The 21,055-nt window shown below is 43.1% G+C and overlaps 5 non-coding genes across 5 annotated transcripts; all 5 read left to right on the forward strand.

The window, feature by feature from the left end:
• On the forward strand, positions 1–164 carry LOC120037042. Its single transcript, XR_005474741.1, has one exon. It is a non-coding gene; the product is annotated as a U1 spliceosomal RNA (small nuclear RNA).
• Positions 165–4,006: 3,842 nt separating this feature from the next.
• LOC120037043 lies at positions 4,007–4,170 on the forward strand. Its single transcript, XR_005474742.1, has one exon. It is a non-coding gene; the product is annotated as a U1 spliceosomal RNA (small nuclear RNA).
• Positions 4,171–8,012: 3,842 nt separating this feature from the next.
• LOC120037044 lies at positions 8,013–8,176 on the forward strand. The gene has a single exon (XR_005474743.1). It is a non-coding gene; the product is annotated as a U1 spliceosomal RNA (small nuclear RNA).
• Positions 8,177–12,019: 3,843 nt separating this feature from the next.
• On the forward strand, positions 12,020–12,183 carry LOC120037040. Its single transcript, XR_005474739.1, has one exon. It is a non-coding gene; the product is annotated as a U1 spliceosomal RNA (small nuclear RNA).
• A 3,829-nt stretch (positions 12,184–16,012) lies between these two features.
• LOC120037037 lies at positions 16,013–16,176 on the forward strand. The gene has a single exon (XR_005474736.1). It is a non-coding gene; the product is annotated as a U1 spliceosomal RNA (small nuclear RNA).
• The last annotated feature ends 4,879 nt before the right edge of the window (positions 16,177–21,055 follow it).

Consider the following 21,055-nt stretch of genomic DNA (forward strand, 5'->3'; position numbering starts at 1 on the left):
ATACTTACCTGGCAAGGGAGACACCGTGATCAAGAAGGCGGTTCACCCAGGGCGAGGCTCAGCCATTGCACTCCGGCTGTGCTGACCCCTGCGAATTTCTCAAATGTGGAAATCTCGATTGCATAATTTATGGTAGTGGGGGACTGCGTTCGCGCTCTCCCCTGATCTTCATGTTATAAATAAAGTATCAACAGATTGACACTGTTGTGAGTTCTTAACTCGACTTTCCTATTGAGAAGGAGATTTGTCAACGTTTCCATTTTCGTATCAGATGAATGGCTATATAGAATGTAGGCTCTATTTAAAAGGCAACCAAGGCCTCAGAGATACATTTTGTCTTCTGAAAACCACAATGTGTGTGATCTGTTATTGTACCACTGGTGATTATGTCAAGGAAAAGGCCTACTTGTGGATCATTTTGCGCCCTCAGACGTAATCTGGATTGAGGTCTTTTATTTGCTAGATAATTAAATCATTTATAGGACAGTTTGTAATTCAAGGCCACAATAAACAGGCTGCATCACATCCGGTGTCCCATAGGGCGGCGCACAATTGGCCCAGCGTCGTCCGGGTTTGGCCCGGGTAGGCCAAATGTAAATGAGAATTTCTTCTTACCTGATTTGCAATATTTATTGACAACAATAGATTACTGCTCATTGTAACATAATGAACCTGTTCCTAAAGTTGAAATGTCCAGAATACAGATTTAGAACGTTAACTAGGTCTGCTTTGATTTCATATCGTCTGAAATGGAACCGGTCTATATCACCGAGGCTCATCAACTTTGTATAGTGTATCCAACTCTCATTTCGTTTTCAAACTTATTTTTGTGTCATTGTAAGTGTGGTTGTATTTGTGTTTTAAATGGTCAAATAAAACGTTCTACAATGCCACAGACATTTCCCTGGTCAACCATGCCACAGACATTGCCCTGGTCAACCATTACCTTTCCACAGGCATTTCTCTTGTCGATCATTACCATACCACAGACATTACCCTGGTCAAACATTACAATGCCACAGACATTACCCTGGTCAAACATTACAATGGTACAGACATTTCCCCGGTCAACCATTACCATTCCACAGACATTTCCCTGGTCATCCATTACCATTCCACAGACATTTCCCTGCATGCATCAATACTTGTAACACTTACTGTTAAGAAAAACGTTTCTCCCCCGTCCTATTACCACAGATAGAACAATGTGTTCATTATTAACGTCTCTGTTACTGTAGCTACTAGAGGTGTGTGGAGTAGTCAGACAAAACGAGGATCGTAACTGTTATGGGCAATTTTCTGGATACGATTATGATCTAAGTCTTTTTTGTAATTATTTGTGATCGGAATAAAACTTTTTTCCGGGTGCCAGCAAGAATCTTTCTCATACCAGTCAGTCACAGAGTTTCTAAACCACACTGTCCTGTCTTTGAGTCAGTCATAAATAAAAAATCACCTGGCTAGTTCGCCTGTCTGTAAAGAGAAGGGCGGGCTGTAGGTTGATCCTGCTGCTCTGATTGGATAGAGTGAAGCTGGATTTCTTCCTCCGCTGGCTTCATCATTTCATCCTCTCTCTTTTCCTGGCATGTTTCTGGTCTGATCATAGGATTATAATTTAGATTACTGCTGCCTGCTACCATGATAAATTGCATGGCGAAGACATTTGCTATCAAGCGTCACAGACGACCGGTGGTACCGTAATTAGGGAGGACAGGTCATAGTAATGGTTGAAATTGATTAAATGGAGTGGCGCAGAGGTCTAGTGGTGTCACTACAGACCCTGGTTCGATCCCGGGTTGTATCACAACCGGAAGTGATCGGGAGTCCCATAGGGCGGCGCACAATTGGCCTAGCGTCGTCCGTCATTGTAAATAATAATTTGTTCTTAACTGACTTTCCTAGTTAAATGAAGATTAAATAGTCAAATAAACATCAAACACATTGTTTACATTTCATTAACATCATTCCATTCCAGACATTATTATGAGACGTTCTCCCCTCAGCAGTCTCTTCAAATCAAATCAAATTGTCTTTGTCACATACACATGGGTAGTAGATGTTATTGGTCACATACACATGGGTAGTAGATGTTATTGGTCACATATACATGGGTAGCAGATGTTATTGGTCACATACACATGGGTAGCAGATGTTATTGGGTACATACACATGGGTAGCAGATGTTATTGGTCACATACACATGGGTAGCAGATGTTATTGGTCACATACACACGGGTAGCAGATGTTATTGGTCACATACACATGGTTAGCAGATGTTATTGGTCACATACACATGGGTAGCAGATGTTATTGGTCACATACACATGGGTAGCAGATGTTATTGCGAGTGTAGCGTAATGCTTGTGCTTCTAGTTCCGACAGTGCAGTAATATCTAACAAGTAATCTAACAATTTCACAACAACTACCTAATACACACAAATCTAAGTAAAGGGATGGAATAAGAATATATAAATATAAATATATGGTGGAGCGATGACCGAACGGCATAGGCAAGATGCAATAGATGGTATAAAGTACAGTATGAGATGAGTAATGCAAGATAAACATTATTAAAGTGGCATTATTAAAGTGACTAGTGATCCATTTATGAAAGTGGCCAATGATTTCAAGTCTGTATATAGGCAGCAGCCTCTCTGTGTTAGTGATGGCTGCTTAACAGTCTGAGGGCTTTGAGATAGAAGCTGTTTTTCAGTCTCTCGGTCCCCGCTTTGATACACCTGTACTGACCTCGCTATCTGGATGGTAGCGGGGTGAACAGGCAGTGGCTCGGGTGGTTGTTGTCCTTGATCATCTTCTGGGCCTTCCTGTGACATCGGGAGCTGTAGGTGTCCTGGAGGGCAGGTAGTTTGCCCCCGGTGATGCGTTGTGCAGACCGCACCACCCTCTGGAGAGCCTTGCGGTTGTGGGCGGTGCAGTTGCCGTACCAGGTGGTGATACAGCCCGACAGGATGCTCTGTAAAAGTTTGTGAGGGTTTTAGGTGACAAGTCAAATATCTTCAGCCTCCTGAGGTTCTTCACAACGCTGTCTGTGTGGGTGGACGATTTCAGTTTGTCGGTGATGTGTACGCTGAGGAACTTAAAACTTTCCACCTTCTCCACTACTGTCCCGTCGATGTGGATAGAGGGGGGGTGCTCCCTCTGCTCTTTCCTGAAGTCCATGATCATCTCCTTTGTTTTGTTGACGTTGAGTGAAATGTTGTTTTCCTGACACCACACTCCAAGTGCCCTCACCTCACTCCGTGGTCCTTAATATCTCACAAGTGGGGCAAGGGTAGGGAACAAAGATGAAACGCTAATGCGTATTCTGAATGAGTGACAGCAACTCAGCACACTGCTCATAATCAACAGGTTTTTTTTGCAGTGAGAACTTGCAGGAAGTTATTTTGCCAACATTAATTTAGGCATATTAAAACGACTATCAACTGTCGATTTACAGATACAATTACAAATACGAGTATGGCCATGTCAGCACACCCCTAGTAGCTACTAGTGTCTTGTTGTTGATGAAGTACTAGGCTACTGTTTCTCCTCCATGTCTGGGGTTCGTTGCCTCCCTGTGGTCGATGGTGGAATCACATGTTACTGAGAGCAGAAAACAAGCGGGATGAAACTATTCCTACAACGTCAGGAACGCTACAAAACACCAGAAATAGTTGATGTCATTCGGTTGGCTGTGTGTGCACGAACGTGATTTCAGCATTTTGGGACATCACTTACTTGTGTGTATTCAGACGGACATTTAGACAAAAAAAATCAATGTGTATAGAATTTCTACCTTGTTGCATGATGGGAAAATAGTCAGACAGTGATATAATATAGTAAAACAAAGTGCATCGCTTTTCCACCGCTTTGTGCGCAACTGTATTCGTAAATGTCATTAAACCCTGGTCGATATGATGTGATATTATCAGAAGTAGAAGTGGTAACCTGGAGTCAAACACCTTTGTCCTGGAATCAGACCTCCTCTACCAACGTGTACAACTCATACTTACCTGGCAAGGGAGACACCGTGATCAAGAAGGCGGTTCACCCAGGGCGAGGCTCAGCCATTGCACTCCGGCTGTGCTGACCCCTGCGAATTTCTCAAATGTGGAAATCTCGATTGCATAATTTATGGTAGTGGGGGACTGCGTTCGCGCTCTCCCCTGATCTTCATGTTATAAATAAAGTATCAACAGATTGACACTGTTGTGAGTTCTTAACTCGACTTTCCTATTGAGAAGGAGATTTGTCAACGTTTCCATTTTCGTATCAGATGAATGGCTATATAGAATGTAGGCTCTATTTAAAAGGCAACCAAGGCCTCAGAGATACATTTTGTCTTCTGAAAACCACAATGTGTGTGATCTGTTATTGTACCACTGGTGATTATGTCAAGGAAAAGGCCTACTTGTGGATCATTTTGCGCCCTCAGACGTAATCTGGATTGAGGTCTTTTATTTGCTAGATAATTAAATCATTTATAGGACAGTTTGTAATTCAAGGCCACAATAAACAGGCTGCATCACATCCGGTGTCCCATAGGGCGGCGCACAATTGGCCCAGCGTCGTCCGGGTTTGGCCCGGGTAGGCCAAATGTAAATGAGAATTTCTTCTTACCTGATTTGCAATATTTATTGACAACAATAGATTACTGCTCATTGTAACATAATGAACCTGTTCCTAAAGTTGAAATGTCCAGAATACAGATTTAGAACGTTAACTAGGTCTGCTTTGATTTCATATCGTCTGAAATGGAACCGGTCTATATCACCGAGGCTCATCAACTTTGTATAGTGTATCCAACTCTCATTTCGTTTTCAAACTTATTTTTGTGTCATTGTAAGTGTGGTTGTATTTGTGTTTTAAATGGTCAAATAAAACGTTCTACAATGCCACAGACATTTCCCTGGTCAACCATGCCACAGACATTGCCCTGGTCAACCATTACCTTTCCACAGGCATTTCTCTTGTCGATCATTACCATACCACAGACATTACCCTGGTCAAACATTACAATGCCACAGACATTACCCTGGTCAAACATTACAATGGTACAGACATTTCCCCGGTCAACCATTACCATTCCACAGACATTTCCCTGGTCATCCATTACCATTCCACAGACATTTCCCTGCATGCATCAATACTTGTAACACTTACTGTTAAGAAAAACGTTTCTCCCCCGTCCTATTACCACAGATAGAACAATGTGTTCATTATTAACGTCTCTGTTACTGTAGCTACTAGAGGTGTGTGGAGTAGTCAGACAAAACGAGGATCGTAACTGTTATGGGCAATTTTCTGGATACGATTATGATCTAAGTCTTTTTTGTAATTATTTGTGATCGGAATAAAACTTTTTTCCGGGTGCCAGCAAGAATCTTTCTCATACCAGTCAGTCACAGAGTTTCTAAACCACACTGTCCTGTCTTTGAGTCAGTCATAAATAAAAAATCACCTGGCTAGTTCGCCTGTCTGTAAAGAGAAGGGCGGGCTGTAGGTTGATCCTGCTGCTCTGATTGGATAGAGTGAAGCTGGATTTCTTCCTCCGCTGGCTTCATCATTTCATCCTCTCTCTTTTCCTGGCATGTTTCTGGTCTGATCATAGGATTATAATTTAGATTACTGCTGCCTGCTACCATGATAAATTGCATGGCGAAGACATTTGCTATCAAGCGTCACAGACGACCGGTGGTACCGTAATTAGGGAGGACAGGTCATAGTAATGGTTGAAATTGATTAAATGGAGTGGCGCAGAGGTCTAGTGGTGTCACTACAGACCCTGGTTCGATCCCGGGTTGTATCACAACCGGAAGTGATCGGGAGTCCCATAGGGCGGCGCACAATTGGCCTAGCGTCGTCCGTCATTGTAAATAATAATTTGTTCTTAACTGACTTTCCTAGTTAAATGAAGATTAAATAGTCAAATAAACATCAAACACATTGTTTACATTTCATTAACATCATTCCATTCCAGACATTATTATGAGACGTTCTCCCCTCAGCAGTCTCTTCAAATCAAATCAAATTGTCTTTGTCACATACACATGGGTAGTAGATGTTATTGGTCACATACACATGGGTAGTAGATGTTATTGGTCACATATACATGGGTAGCAGATGTTATTGGTCACATACACATGGGTAGCAGATGTTATTGGGTACATACACATGGGTAGCAGATGTTATTGGTCACATACACATGGGTAGCAGATGTTATTGGTCACATACACACGGGTAGCAGATGTTATTGGTCACATACACATGGTTAGCAGATGTTATTGGTCACATACACATGGGTAGCAGATGTTATTGGTCACATACACATGGGTAGCAGATGTTATTGCGAGTGTAGCGTAATGCTTGTGCTTCTAGTTCCGACAGTGCAGTAATATCTAACAAGTAATCTAACAATTTCACAACAACTACCTAATACACACAAATCTAAGTAAAGGGATGGAATAAGAATATATAAATATAAATATATGGTGGAGCGATGACCGAACGGCATAGGCAAGATGCAATAGATGGTATAAAGTACAGTATGAGATGAGTAATGCAAGATAAACATTATTAAAGTGGCATTATTAAAGTGACTAGTGATCCATTTATGAAAGTGGCCAATGATTTCAAGTCTGTATATAGGCAGCAGCCTCTCTGTGTTAGTGATGGCTGCTTAACAGTCTGAGGGCTTTGAGATAGAAGCTGTTTTTCAGTCTCTCGGTCCCCGCTTTGATACACCTGTACTGACCTCGCTATCTGGATGGTAGCGGGGTGAACAGGCAGTGGCTCGGGTGGTTGTTGTCCTTGATCATCTTCTGGGCCTTCCTGTGACATCGGGAGCTGTAGGTGTCCTGGAGGGCAGGTAGTTTGCCCCCGGTGATGCGTTGTGCAGACCGCACCACCCTCTGGAGAGCCTTGCGGTTGTGGGCGGTGCAGTTGCCGTACCAGGTGGTGATACAGCCCGACAGGATGCTCTGTAAAAGTTTGTGAGGGTTTTAGGTGACAAGTCAAATATCTTCAGCCTCCTGAGGTTCTTCACAACGCTGTCTGTGTGGGTGGACGATTTCAGTTTGTCGGTGATGTGTACGCTGAGGAACTTAAAACTTTCCACCTTCTCCACTACTGTCCCGTCGATGTGGATAGAGGGGGGGTGCTCCCTCTGCTCTTTCCTGAAGTCCATGATCATCTCCTTTGTTTTGTTGACGTTGAGTGAAATGTTGTTTTCCTGACACCACACTCCAAGTGCCCTCACCTCACTCCGTGGTCCTTAATATCTCACAAGTGGGGCAAGGGTAGGGAACAAAGATGAAACGCTAATGCGTATTCTGAATGAGTGACAGCAACTCAGCACACTGCTCATAATCAACAGGTTTTTTTTGCAGTGAGAACTTGCAGGAAGTTATTTTGCCAACATTAATTTAGGCATATTAAAACGACTATCAACTGTCGATTTACAGATACAATTACAAATACGAGTATGGCCATGTCAGCACACCCCTAGTAGCTACTAGTGTCTTGTTGTTGATGAAGTACTAGGCTACTGTTTCTCCTCCATGTCTGGGGTTCGTTGCCTCCCTGTGGTCGATGGTGGAATCACATGTTACTGAGAGCAGAAAACAAGCGGGATGAAACTATTCCTACAACGTCTGGAACGCTACAAAACACCAGAAATAGTTGATGTCATTCGGTTGGCTGTGTGTGCACGAACGTGATTTCAGCATTTTGGGACATCACTTACTTGTGTGTATTCAGACGGACATTTAGACAAAAAAAATCAATGTGTATAGAATTTCTACCTTGTTGCATGATGGGAAAATAGTCAGACAGTGATATAATATAGTAAAACAAAGTGCATCGCTTTTCCACCGCTTTGTGCGCAACTGTATTCGTAAATGTCATTAAACCCTGGTCGATATGATGTGATATTATCAGAAGTAGAAGTGGTAACCTGGAGTCAAACACCTTTGTCCTGGAATCAGACCTCCTCTACCAACGTGTACAACTCATACTTACCTGGCAAGGGAGACACCGTGATCAAGAAGGCGGTTCACCCAGGGCGAGGCTCAGCCATTGCACTCCGGCTGTGCTGACCCCTGCGAATTTCTCAAATGTGGAAATCTCGATTGCATAATTTATGGTAGTGGGGGACTGCGTTCGCGCTCTCCCCTGATCTTCATGTTATAAATAAAGTATCAACAGATTGAAACTGTTGTGAGTTCTTAACTCGACTTTCCTATTGAGAAGGAGATTTGTCAACGTTTCCATTTTCGTATCAGATGAATGGCTATATAGAATGTAGGCTCTATTTAAAAGGCAACCAAGGCCTCAGAGATACATTTTGTCTTCTGAAAACCACAATGTGTGTGATCTGTTATTGTACCACTGGTGATTATGTCAAGGAAAAGGCCTACTTGTGGATCATTTTGCGCCCTCAGACGTAATCTGGATTGAGGTCTTTTATTTGCTAGATAATTAAATCATTTATAGGACAGTTTGTAATTCAAGGCCACAATAAACAGGCTGCATCACATCCGGTGTCCCATAGGGCGGCGCACAATTGGCCCAGCGTCGTCCGGGTTTGGCCCGGGTAGGCCAAATGTAAATGAGAATTTCTTCTTACCTGATTTGCAATATTTATTGACAACAATAGATTACTGCTCATTGTAACATAATGAACCTGTTCCTAAAGTTGAAATGTCCAGAATACAGATTTAGAACGTTAACTAGGTCTGCTTTGATTTCATATCGTCTGAAATGGAACCGGTCTATATCACCGAGGCTCATCAACTTTGTATAGTGTATCCAACTCTCATTTCGTTTTCAAACTTATTTTTGTGTCATTGTAAGTGTGGTTGTATTTGTGTTTTAAATGGTCAAATAAAACGTTCTACAATGCCACAGACATTTCCCTGGTCAACCATGCCACAGACATTGCCCTGGTCAACCATTACCTTTCCACAGGCATTTCTCTTGTCGATCATTACCATACCACAGACATTACCCTGGTCAAACATTACAATGCCACAGACATTACCCTGGTCAAACATTACAATGGTACAGACATTTCCCCGGTCAACCATTACCATTCCACAGACATTTCCCTGGTCATCCATTACCATTCCACAGACATTTCCCTGCATGCATCAATACTTGTAACACTTACTGTTAAGAAAAACGTTTCTCCCCCGTCCTATTACCACAGATAGAACAATGTGTTCATTATTAACGTCTCTGTTACTGTAGCTACTAGAGGTGTGTGGAGTAGTCAGACAAAACGAGGATCGTAACTGTTATGGGCAATTTTCTGGATACGATTATGATCTAAGTCTTTTTTGTAATTATTTGTGATCGGAATAAAACTTTTTTCCGGGTGCCAGCAAGAATCTTTCTCATACCAGTCAGTCACAGAGTTTCTAAACCACACTGTCCTGTCTTTGAGTCAGTCATAAATAAAAAATCACCTGGCTAGTTCGCCTGTCTGTAAAGAGAAGGGCGGGCTGTAGGTTGATCCTGCTGCTCTGATTGGATAGAGTGAAGCTGGATTTCTTCCTCCGCTGGCTTCATCATTTCATCCTCTCTCTTTTCCTGGCATGTTTCTGGTCTGATCATAGGATTATAATTTAGATTACTGCTGCCTGCTACCATGATAAATTGCATGGCGAAGACATTTGCTATCAAGCGTCACAGACGACCGGTGGTACCGTAATTAGGGAGGACAGGTCATAGTAATGGTTGAAATTGATTAAATGGAGTGGCGCAGAGGTCTAGTGGTGTCACTACAGACCCTGGTTCGATCCCGGGTTGTATCACAACCGGAAGTGATCGGGAGTCCCATAGGGCGGCGCACAATTGGCCTAGCGTCGTCCGTCATTGTAAATAATAATTTGTTCTTAACTGACTTTCCTAGTTAAATGAAGATTAAATAGTCAAATAAACATCAAACACATTGTTTACATTTCATTAACATCATTCCATTCCAGACATTATTATGAGACGTTCTCCCCTCAGCAGTCTCTTCAAATCAAATCAAATTGTCTTTGTCACATACACATGGGTAGTAGATGTTATTGGTCACATACACATGGGTAGTAGATGTTATTGGTCACATATACATGGGTAGCAGATGTTATTGGTCACATACACATGGGTAGCAGATGTTATTGGGTACATACACATGGGTAGCAGATGTTATTGGTCACATACACATGGGTAGCAGATGTTATTGGTCACATACACACGGGTAGCAGATGTTATTGGTCACATACACATGGTTAGCAGATGTTATTGGTCACATACACATGGGTAGCAGATGTTATTGGTCACATACACATGGGTAGCAGATGTTATTGCGAGTGTAGCGTAATGCTTGTGCTTCTAGTTCCGACAGTGCAGTAATATCTAACAAGTAATCTAACAATTTCACAACAACTACCTAATACACACAAATCTAAGTAAAGGGATGGAATAAGAATATATAAATATAAATATATGGTGGAGCGATGACCGAACGGCATAGGCAAGATGCAATAGATGGTATAAAGTACAGTATGAGATGAGTAATGCAAGATAAACATTATTAAAGTGGCATTATTAAAGTGACTAGTGATCCATTTATGAAAGTGGCCAATGATTTCAAGTCTGTATATAGGCAGCAGCCTCTCTGTGTTAGTGATGGCTGCTTAACAGTCTGAGGGCTTTGAGATAGAAGCTGTTTTTCAGTCTCTCGGTCCCCGCTTTGATACACCTGTACTGACCTCGCTATCTGGATGGTAGCGGGGTGAACAGGCAGTGGCTCGGGTGGTTGTTGTCCTTGATCATCTTCTGGGCCTTCCTGTGACATCGGGAGCTGTAGGTGTCCTGGAGGGCAGGTAGTTTGCCCCCGGTGATGCGTTGTGCAGACCGCACCACCCTCTGGAGAGCCTTGCGGTTGTGGGCGGTGCAGTTGCCGTACCAGGTGGTGATACAGCCCGACAGGATGCTCTGTAAAAGTTTGTGAGGGTTTTAGGTGACAAGTCAAATATCTTCAGCCTCCTGAGGTTCTTCACAACGCTGTCTGTGTGGGTGGACGATTTCAGTTTGTCGGTGATGTGTACGCTGAGGAACTTAAAACTTTCCACCTTCTCCACTACTGTCCCGTCGATGTGGATAGAGGGGGGGGTGCTCCCTCTGCTCTTTCCTGAAGTCCATGATCATCTCCTTTGTTTTGTTGACGTTGAGTGAAATGTTGTTTTCCTGACACCACACTCCAAGTGCCCTCACCTCACTCCGTGGTCCTTAATATCTCACAAGTGGGGCAAGGGTAGGGAACAAAGATGAAACGCTAATGCGTATTCTGAATGAGTGACAGCAACTCAGCACACTGCTCATAATCAACAGGTTTTTTTTGCAGTGAGAACTTGCAGGAAGTTATTTTGCCAACATTAATTTAGGCATATTAAAACGACTATCAACTGTCGATTTACAGATACAATTACAAATACGAGTATGGCCATGTCAGCACACCCCTAGTAGCTACTAGTGTCTTGTTGTTGATGAAGTACTAGGCTACTGTTTCTCCTCCATGTCTGGGGTTCGTTGCCTCCCTGTGGTCGATGGTGGAATCACATGTTACTGAGAGCAGAAAACAAGCGGGATGAAACTATTCCTACAACGTCTGGAACGCTACAAAACACCAGAAATAGTTGATGTCATTCGGTTGGCTGTGTGTGCACGAACGTGATTTCAGCATTTTGGGACATCACTTACTTGTGTGTATTCAGACGGACATTTAGACAAAAAAAATCAATGTGTATAGAATTTCTACCTTGTTGCATGATGGGAAAATAGTCAGACAGTGATATAATATAGTAAAACAAAGTGCATCGCTTTTCCACCGCTTTGTGCGCAACTGTATTCGTAAATGTCATTAAACCCTGGTCGATATGATGTGATATTATCAGAAGTAGAAGTGGTAACCTGGAGTCAAACACCTTTGTCCTGGAATCAGACCTCCTCTACCAACGTGTACAACTCATACTTACCTGGCAAGGGAGACACCGTGATTAAGAAGGCGGTTCACCCAGGGCGAGGCTCAGCCATTGCACTCCGGCTGTGCTGACCCCTGCGAATTTCTCAAATGTGGAAATCTCGATTGCATAATTTATGGTAGTGGGGGACTGCGTTCGCGCTCTCCCCTGATCTTCATGTTATAAATAAAGTATCAACAGATTGACACTGTTGTGAGTTCTTAACTCGACTTTCCTATTGAGAAGGAGATTTGTCAACGTTTCCATTTTCGTATCAGATGAATGGCTATATAGAATGTAGGCTCTATTTAAAAGGCAACCAAGGCCTCAGAGATACATTTTGTCTTCTGAAAACCACAATGTGTGTGATCTGTTATTGTACCACTGGTGATTATGTCAAGGAAAAGGCCTACTTGTGGATCATTTTGCGCCCTCAGACGTAATCTGGATTGAGGTCTTTTATTTGCTAGATAATTAAATCATTTATAGGACAGTTTGTAATTCAAGGCCACAATAAACAGGCTGCATCACATCCGGTGTCCCATAGGGCAGCGCACAATTGGCCCAGCGTCGTCCGGGTTTGGCCCGGGTAGGCCAAATGTAAATGAGAATTTCTTCTTACCTGATTTGCAATATTTATTGACAACAATAGATTACTGCTCATTGTAACATAATGAACCTGTTCCTAAAGTGGAAATGTCCAGAATACAGATTTAGAACGTTAACTAGGTCTGCTTTGATTTCATATCGTCTGAAATGGAACCGGTCTATATCACCGAGGCTCATCAACTTTGTATAGTGTATCCAACTCTCATTTCGTTTTCAAACTTATTTTTGTGTCATTGTAAGTGTGGTTGTATTTGTGTTTTAAATGGTCAAATAAAACGTTCTACAATGCCACAGACATTTCCCTGGTCAACCATGCCACAGACATTGCCCTGGTCAACCATTACCTTTCCACAGGCATTTCTCTTGTCGATCATTACCATACCACAGACATTACCCTGGTCAAACATTACAATGCCACAGACATTACCCTGGTCAAACATTACAATGGTACAGACATTTCCCCGGTCAACCATTACCATTCCACAGACATTTCCCTGGTCATCCATTACCATTCCACAGACATTTCCCTGCATGCATCAATACGTGTAACACTTACTGTTAAGAAAAACGTTTCTCCCCCGTCCTATTACCACAGATAGAACAATGTGTTCATTATTAACGTCTCTGTTACTGTAGCTACTAGAGGTGTGTGGAGTAGTCAGACAAAACGAGGATCGTAACTGATATGGGCAATTTTCTGGATACGATTATGATCTAAGTCTTTTTTGTAATTATTTGTGATCGGAATAAAACTTTTTTCCGGGTGCCAGCAAGAATCTTTCTCATACCAGTCAGTCACAGAGTTTCTAAACCATACTGTCCTGTCTTTGAGTCAGTCATAAATAATAAATCACCTGGCTAGTTCGCCTGTCTGTAAAGAGAAGGGCGGGCTGTAGGTTGATCCTGCTGCTCTGATTGGATAGAGTGAAGCTGGATTTCTTCCTCCGCTGGCTTCATCATTTCATCCTCTCTCTTTTCCTGGCATGTTTCTGGTCTGATCATAGGATTATAATTTAGATTACTGCTGCCTGCTACCATGATAAATCGCATGGCGAAGACGTTTGCTATCAAGCGTCACAGGCGACCGGTGGCTCCGTAATTGGGGAGGACAGGTCATAGTAATGGTTGAAATTGATTAAATGGAGTTGTGCAGAGGTCTGGAGGTGTCACTACAGACCATGGTTTGATCCCGGGTTGTATCATAACCGGAAGTGATCGGGAGTCCCATAGGGCGGTGCACAATTGGCCTAGCGTTGTCTGTCATTGTAAATAATAATTTTTTCTAAACTGACTTTCCTAGTTAAATGAAGATTAAATAGTCAAATAAACATCAAACACATAGTTTACATTTCATTAACATCATTCCATTCACTCAATTCCAGACATTATTATGAGACGTTCTCCCCTCAGCAGTCTCTTCAAATCAAATTGTCTTTGTCACATACACATGGGTAGCAGATGTTATTGGTCACATACACATGGGTAGCAGATGTTATTGGTCACATACACATGGGTAGTAGATGTTATTGGTCACATACACATGGGTAGCAGATGTTATTGGTCACATACACATGGGTAGCAGATGTTATTGGTCACATACACATGGGTAGCAGATGTTATTGCGAGTGTAGCGTAATGCTTGTGCTTCTAGTTCCGACAGTGCAGTAATATCTAACAAGTAATCTAACAATTTCACAACAACTACCTAATACACACAAATCTAAGTAAAGGGATGGAATAAGAATATATAAATATAAATATATGGTGGAGCGATGACCGAACGGCATAGGCAAGATGCAATAGATGGTATAAAGTACAGTATGAGATGAGTAATGCAAGATAAACATTATTAAAGTGGCATTATTAAAGTGACTAGTGATCCATTTATGAAAGTGGCCAATGATTTCAAGTCTGTATATAGGCAGCAGCCTCTCTGTGTTAATGATTGCTGCTTAACAGTCTGAGGGCTTTGAGATAGAAGCTGTTTTTCAGTCTCTCGGTCCCCGCTTTGATGCACCTGTACTGACCTCATCTTCTGGATGGTAGCAGGGTGAACAGGCAGTGGCTCGGGTGGTTGTTGTCCTTGATCATCTTCTGGGCCTTCCTGTGACATCGGGTGCTGTAGGTGTCCTGGAGGGCAGGTAGTTTGCCCCCGGTGATGCGTTGTGCAGACCGCACCACCCTCTGGAGAGCCTTGCGGTTGTGGGCGGTGCAGTTGCCGTACCAGGTGGTGATACAGCCCGACAGGATGCTCTGTAAAAGTTTGTGAGGGTTTTAGGTGACAAGTCAAATATCTTCAGCCTCCTTAGGTTCTTCACAACGCTGTCTGTGTGGGTGGACGATTTCAGTTTGTCGGTGATGTGTACGCTGAGGAACTTAAAACTTTCCACCTTCTCCACTACTGTCACGTTGATGTGGATAGGGGGGGTGCTCCCTCTGCTCTTTCCTGAAGTCCATGATCATCTCCTTTTGTTTTGTTGACGTTGAGTGAGATGTTGTTTTCCTGACACCACACTCCAAGTGCCCTCACCTCACTCCGTGGTCCATAATATCTCACAAGTGGGGCAAGGGTAGGGAACAAAGATGAAACGCTAATGCGTATTCTGAATGAGTGACAGCAACTCAGCACGCTGCTCATAATCAACAGGGTTCTTCCACTGCAAATCTACCATTCCAGTGTTTTACTTGCTATATTGTATTTACTTCGCCACCATGGCCTTTTTTTGCCTTTACCTCCCTTATCTCACCTCATTTGCTCACATTGTATATAGACTTATTTTTCTACTGTGTTTTACTCCATGTGTTGTTGTATGTGTCGAACTGCTTTGCTCCATCTTGGCCAGGTCACAGTTGTAAATGATAACTTGTTCTCAACTAGCCTACCTGGTTAAATAAAGGTGAAATAAAAAAAATAAATTACCATGCCACACACACGTCAGCACGCTGCTCATAATCAACAGGTTTTTTTTGCAGTGAGAATTTGCAGGAAATTATTTTGCCAACAATAATTTAGGCATATTAAAACGACTTTCAACTGTCGATTTACAGATACAAGAAATAATTGGTGTCATTCGGTTGGCTGTGTGTGCACCAACGTGATTTCAGCATTTTGGTACGTCGCATACTTGTGTGTAATCAGACGGACATTTAGACAGCAAAATCAATGTGTATAGAATTTCTACCGTGTTGCATGATGGGAAAATAGTCAGACAGTGATATAATATAGTAAAACAAAGTGCATCGCTTTTCCTCCGCTTTGTCCTCAACTGTAGTCGTAAATGTCATTAAACCCTGGTCAATATGATGTGATATTATCAGTAGTAGAAGTGGTAACCTGGAGTCAAACACCTTTGTCCTGGAATGAGTCGCCCTCTACCAACGTGTACAACTCATACTTACCTGGCAAGGGAGACACCGTGATCAAGAAGGCGGTTCACCCAGGGCGAGGCTCAGCCATTGCACTCCGGCTGTGCTGACCCCTGCGAATTTCTCAAATGTGGAAATCTCGATTGCATAATTTATGGTAGTGGGGGACTGCGTTCGCGCTCTCCCCTGATTTTGATGTTGAAAATAATGGTTCCTTAAGATGTAACCGACGAACTGAGTGTTTACTCTGGGTTCTGTTGAGTTTCCCGTGTTCGAGTTATCAGCGTTTTGCTGTTCTTACTCTTCGAATGAATGCTTTAACAATGTCGAATCTGTTTAAAAACAATTTATATTTAGTCCTAGTGGTGTGTAGTCCCAGTCCTAGTGGTGTGTAGTCCCAGTCCTAGTGGTGTGTAATCCTATTCCTAGTGGTGTGTAATCCCAGTCCTAGTGGTGTGTAGTCCCAGTCCTAGTGGTGTCTAGTCCCAGTCCTAGTGGTGTGTAATCCTATTCCTAGTGGTGTGTAATCCCAGTCCTAGTGGTGTGTAGTCCCAGTCCTAGTGGTGTGTAATCCCAGTCCTAGTGGTGTGTAATCCTAGTGGTGTGTAGTCCCAGTCCCAGTGGTGTGTAGTCCTAGTGGTGTGTAGTCCCAGTCCTAGTGGTGTGTAGTCCCAGTCCTAGTGGTGTGTAGTCCCAGTCCTAGTGGTGTGTAATCCCAGTCCTAGTGGTGTGTAGTCCTAGTCCTAATGTTGTGTAGTCCTAATGTTGTGTAGTCCCAGTCCTAGTGGTGTGTAATCCCAGTCCTAGTGGTGTGTAATCCCAGTCCTAGTGTTGTGTAGTCCTAGTCCTAATGTTGTGTAGTCCTAGTGGTGTGTAGTCCTAGTCCTAGTGGTGTGTAGTCCTAGTCCTAATGTTGTGTAGTCCTAGTGGTGTGTAGTCCTAGTCCTAGTGGTGTGTAGTCCTAGTCCTAGTGGTGTGTAGTCCTAGTGGTGTGTAGTCCTAGTCCTAGTGGTGTGTAGTCCTAGTCCTAATGTTGTGTAGTCCTAGTGGTGTGTAGTCCTAGTCCCAGTGGTGTGTAGTCCTAGTCCTAATGTTGTGTAGTCCTAGTGGTGTGTAGTCCTAGTCCCAGTGGTGTGTAGTCCTAGTGGTGTGTAGTCCTAATGTTGTGTAGTCCTAGTGGTGTGTAGTCCTAGTCCCAGTGGTGTGTAGTCCTATTGGTGTGTAGTCCTAATGTTGTGTAGTCCTAGTGTTGTGTATTCCTAGTCCTAATGTTGTGTAGTCCTAGTGGTGTGTAGTCCTAGTCCCAGTGGTGTGTAGTCCCAGTCCTAGTGGTGTGTAGTCCTAGTCCTAGTGGTGTGTAATCCCAGTCCTAGTGGTGTGTAATCCCAGTCCTAGTGTTGTGTAGTCCTAGTCCTAATGTTGTGTAGTCCTAGTCCTAATGTTGTGTAGTCCTAGTGGTGTGTAGTCCTAGTCCCAGTGGTGTGTAATCTCAATCAAGTGCAAGGAAGGAGCAAAAAACCCGCAGACATTTGGCCCTCAGTGGAATGAATTTGACGCTGTAGATGATCAATCTGTCAGATTTTTAACCCAGATTTTTATTTAGAATTTTGGGGAATTTAACCAGGAAGTCAGAGGTCTTTTCTCAATTTGATTTGCTCAACTCCTACATCCTCTCTGGCATTCCTTTTGAAAAATCGAGGAGAGGAAACAAAAACGAGCTTGTATGAAATGAGACCCCTCCACTCGCGCGTCGTCAGGCAGATAACGTCTACAGGGGTGGATCCCACAATAACTGCATAAAGTGATAAAAAATAAAATACATTTACATTTAGATAAAACAATAAGTAGCCTACTGTTTTTAAACGTCTATGCTTTTCTCCTCAGACGGACCCAACAGCTGATTAAAAGGGTGTGTGAGCAGATATCAAAACTCTTTCTGGAAGGACTCAGGTAGGATACACATGACTATCCTCGGGGGAAAGGTGACTGTCGAGGAGGGGAGGACAAGTCTTCCGTTCAACCTACTAATGAACTGACATCTCCTCCACCACTCGACCACTTATCGGTTTCCGGGTCACGGAGGAGAGAGGACGGAGGACGGAGGAGAGAGGGCGGAGGAGAGAGGACGGAGGACTGACTTTTGCCCAAATGAGAAAAGACCATAGAATTTATAGAAGTGCTGTCAGTTTCACAGCGATGGGTCATGGAGAGGAAGAGGTAGATCTGTGTCAAGTCAAAATTATTTTATCAAAAAACAAGTTTCCACAGTTTAATCAACATGATACAGAACATTACTGAAATATGAGAGAAGATTGAAGTTACAATTTAGCCTGAACATGACAGGGTTTATTATAGCAATGCTATAGGGGCTTATTATAGCATGACAGGGCTTATTATAGCAATGCCATAGGGGATTATTATAGCATGACAGGGCTTATTATAGCAGTGCTATAGGGGCTTATTATAGCATGACAGGGCTTATTATAGCAATGCTATAGGGGATTATTATAGCATGACAGGGCTTATTATAGCAATGCTATAGGGGCTTATTATAGCATGACAGGGCTTATTATAGCAATGCTATAGGGGCTTATTATAGCATGACAGGGCTTATTATAGCAATGCTATAGGGGCTTATTATAGCATGACAGGGCTTATTATAGCAATGCTATAGGAGCTTATTATAGCATGACAGGGCTTATTATAGCATGACAGGGCTTATTTTAGCAATGCTATACGGGCTTATTATAGCAATGCTATAGGGGCTTATTATAGCATGACAGGGCTTATTATAGCAATGCTATAGGGGCTTATTATAGCAATGCTATAGGGGCTTATTATAGCATGACAGTGCTCATTATAGCAATGCTATAGGGGCTTATTATATTAATGCTATAGGGGCTTATTATAGCATGACAGGGCTTATTATAGCAATGCTATAGGGGCTTATTATAGCATGGCAGGGCTTATTATAGCATGACAGGGCTTATTATAGCAGTGCTATAGGGGCTTATTATATTATGACAGGTCTTATTATATTAGTGCTATAGGGGCTTATTATAGCAATGCTATAGGGGCTTATTATAGCATGACATGGCTTATTATAGCAATGCTATAGGGGCTTATTATAGCATGACAGGGCTTATTATAGCATGACAGGGCTTATTATAGCAATGCTATAGGGGCTTATTATAGCAATGTAAGGATAGAGATGTGACACCATAAATGTATATTGTGTAATGTTTCACTATAGGTCATATGAAATATACCTGTATTATTTCACAAGGTGATGTAGACCTACAGGCCAGGTATGCCTATGTAGCGGACATGAGTCAACCTCAGGGTCTGGTTATGAGGTAACCCTGCCCAAATAAGGACATTTCCTCTTGCTCTCATTGGTCAAGACTTTGGTTATCTCCCGTGGGAGATCGGGGGTTCACGACTACGTCCGTGACACCTATAAAGGCCTATCTCACCCCAACCAATATGTACCAACAATCTTCAATCAGTTTTCAACATCTACTTTCATCTCTTGCTATCTTATCTTATCACCAAGGTAGAAAATGCATCGATCACCATTCACTCCCAGGTACAAAAATAGTTTGTCACGCCTGCCTGCCGCTCCCCCTCTCTGGCGCTCGAGGCAGACAGGCTGCCCAGCATTACTCACACCTGTCACCATCGTTACGCGCATCAGCGCTCATTGGACTCACCTGGACTCCTTCCCTTTGCTGATTGCCCCCTCTATATCTGTCTGTTCCTCAGTTTGTTCCCCGTGTCAGCGTTGTTGTCGTTTAGTTTGTCCCCCCTGTCCAGACGCTGTCCGTGTTCTGTTTCATGTCCGTTGTTTATTAAATGTTCACTCCCTGTACTTGCGTCTCGTCTCCCAACGTCTGTCCTCACAACAGATGGAGAGACGATATGAGCGTGTCCTAATAATCCCTCTTCGTCATGAAGTGTGCACTCGTTCACTACTCCCTATTGATTCATGGGCTAGACAGAGTTCTCATGTAGACCTACAGTACTAGTAATTTCCTTTGAAATCCATTAAGGGAAGTGCTCAAGTGCACCCTTTCGAAGGAGAAAGGAAAGATTATTGGGACACAGACCACGACTAGCTTGGAAGGCAAATAATATTGTCAAGTGATACAGTGGGGAAACAGAGCACATCACTCCAGGCTAACTTGACCAATCCAGCACTAGATGGGGAAACAGAGCACATCACTCCAGGCTAACTTGACCAATCCAGCACTAGATGGTGAAACAGAGCACATCACTCCAGGCTAACTTGACCAATCCAGCACTAGATGGTAAAACAGAGCACATCACTCCAGGCTAACTTGACCAATCCAGCACTAGATGGTGAAACAGAGCACATCACTCCAGGCTAACTTGACCAATCCAGCACTAGATGGTGAAACAGAGCACATCACTCCAGGCTAACTTGACCAATCCAGGACTAGATGGGGAAACAGAGCACATCACTCCAGGCTAACTTGACCAATCCAGCACTAGATGGTGAAACAGAGCACATCACTCCAGGCTAACTTGACCAATCCAGCACTAGATGGTGAAACAGAGCACATCACTCCAGGCTAACTTGACCAATCCAGCACTAGATGGTGAAACAGAGCACATCACTCCAGGCTAACTTGACCAATCCAGCACTAGATGGTGAAACAGAGCACATCACTCCAGGCTAACTTGACCAATCCAGCACTAGATGGTGAAACAGAGCACATCACTCCAGGCTAACTTGACCAATCCAGCACTAGATGGTGAAACAGAGCACATCACTCCAGGCTAACTTGACCAATCCAGCACTAGATGGTGAAACAGAGCACATCACTCCAGGCTAACTTGACCAATCCAGCACTAGATGGTGAAACAGAGCACATCACTCCAGGCTAACTTGACCAATCCAGCAGTAGATGGTGAAACAGAGCACATCACTCCAGGCTAACTTGACCAATCCAGCAGTAGATGGTAAAACAGAGCACATCAGTGGGACTCCATATTGTCTGGAACAACAGCAGCAGAATAGCAGTGAAATGTGTGAGAGGATTTG

The sequence above is a fragment of the Salvelinus namaycush genome, unplaced genomic scaffold, assembly GCF_016432855.1.
Source record: "Salvelinus namaycush isolate Seneca unplaced genomic scaffold, SaNama_1.0 Scaffold155, whole genome shotgun sequence".
NCBI lineage: Eukaryota > Metazoa > Chordata > Actinopteri > Salmoniformes > Salmonidae > Salvelinus > Salvelinus namaycush.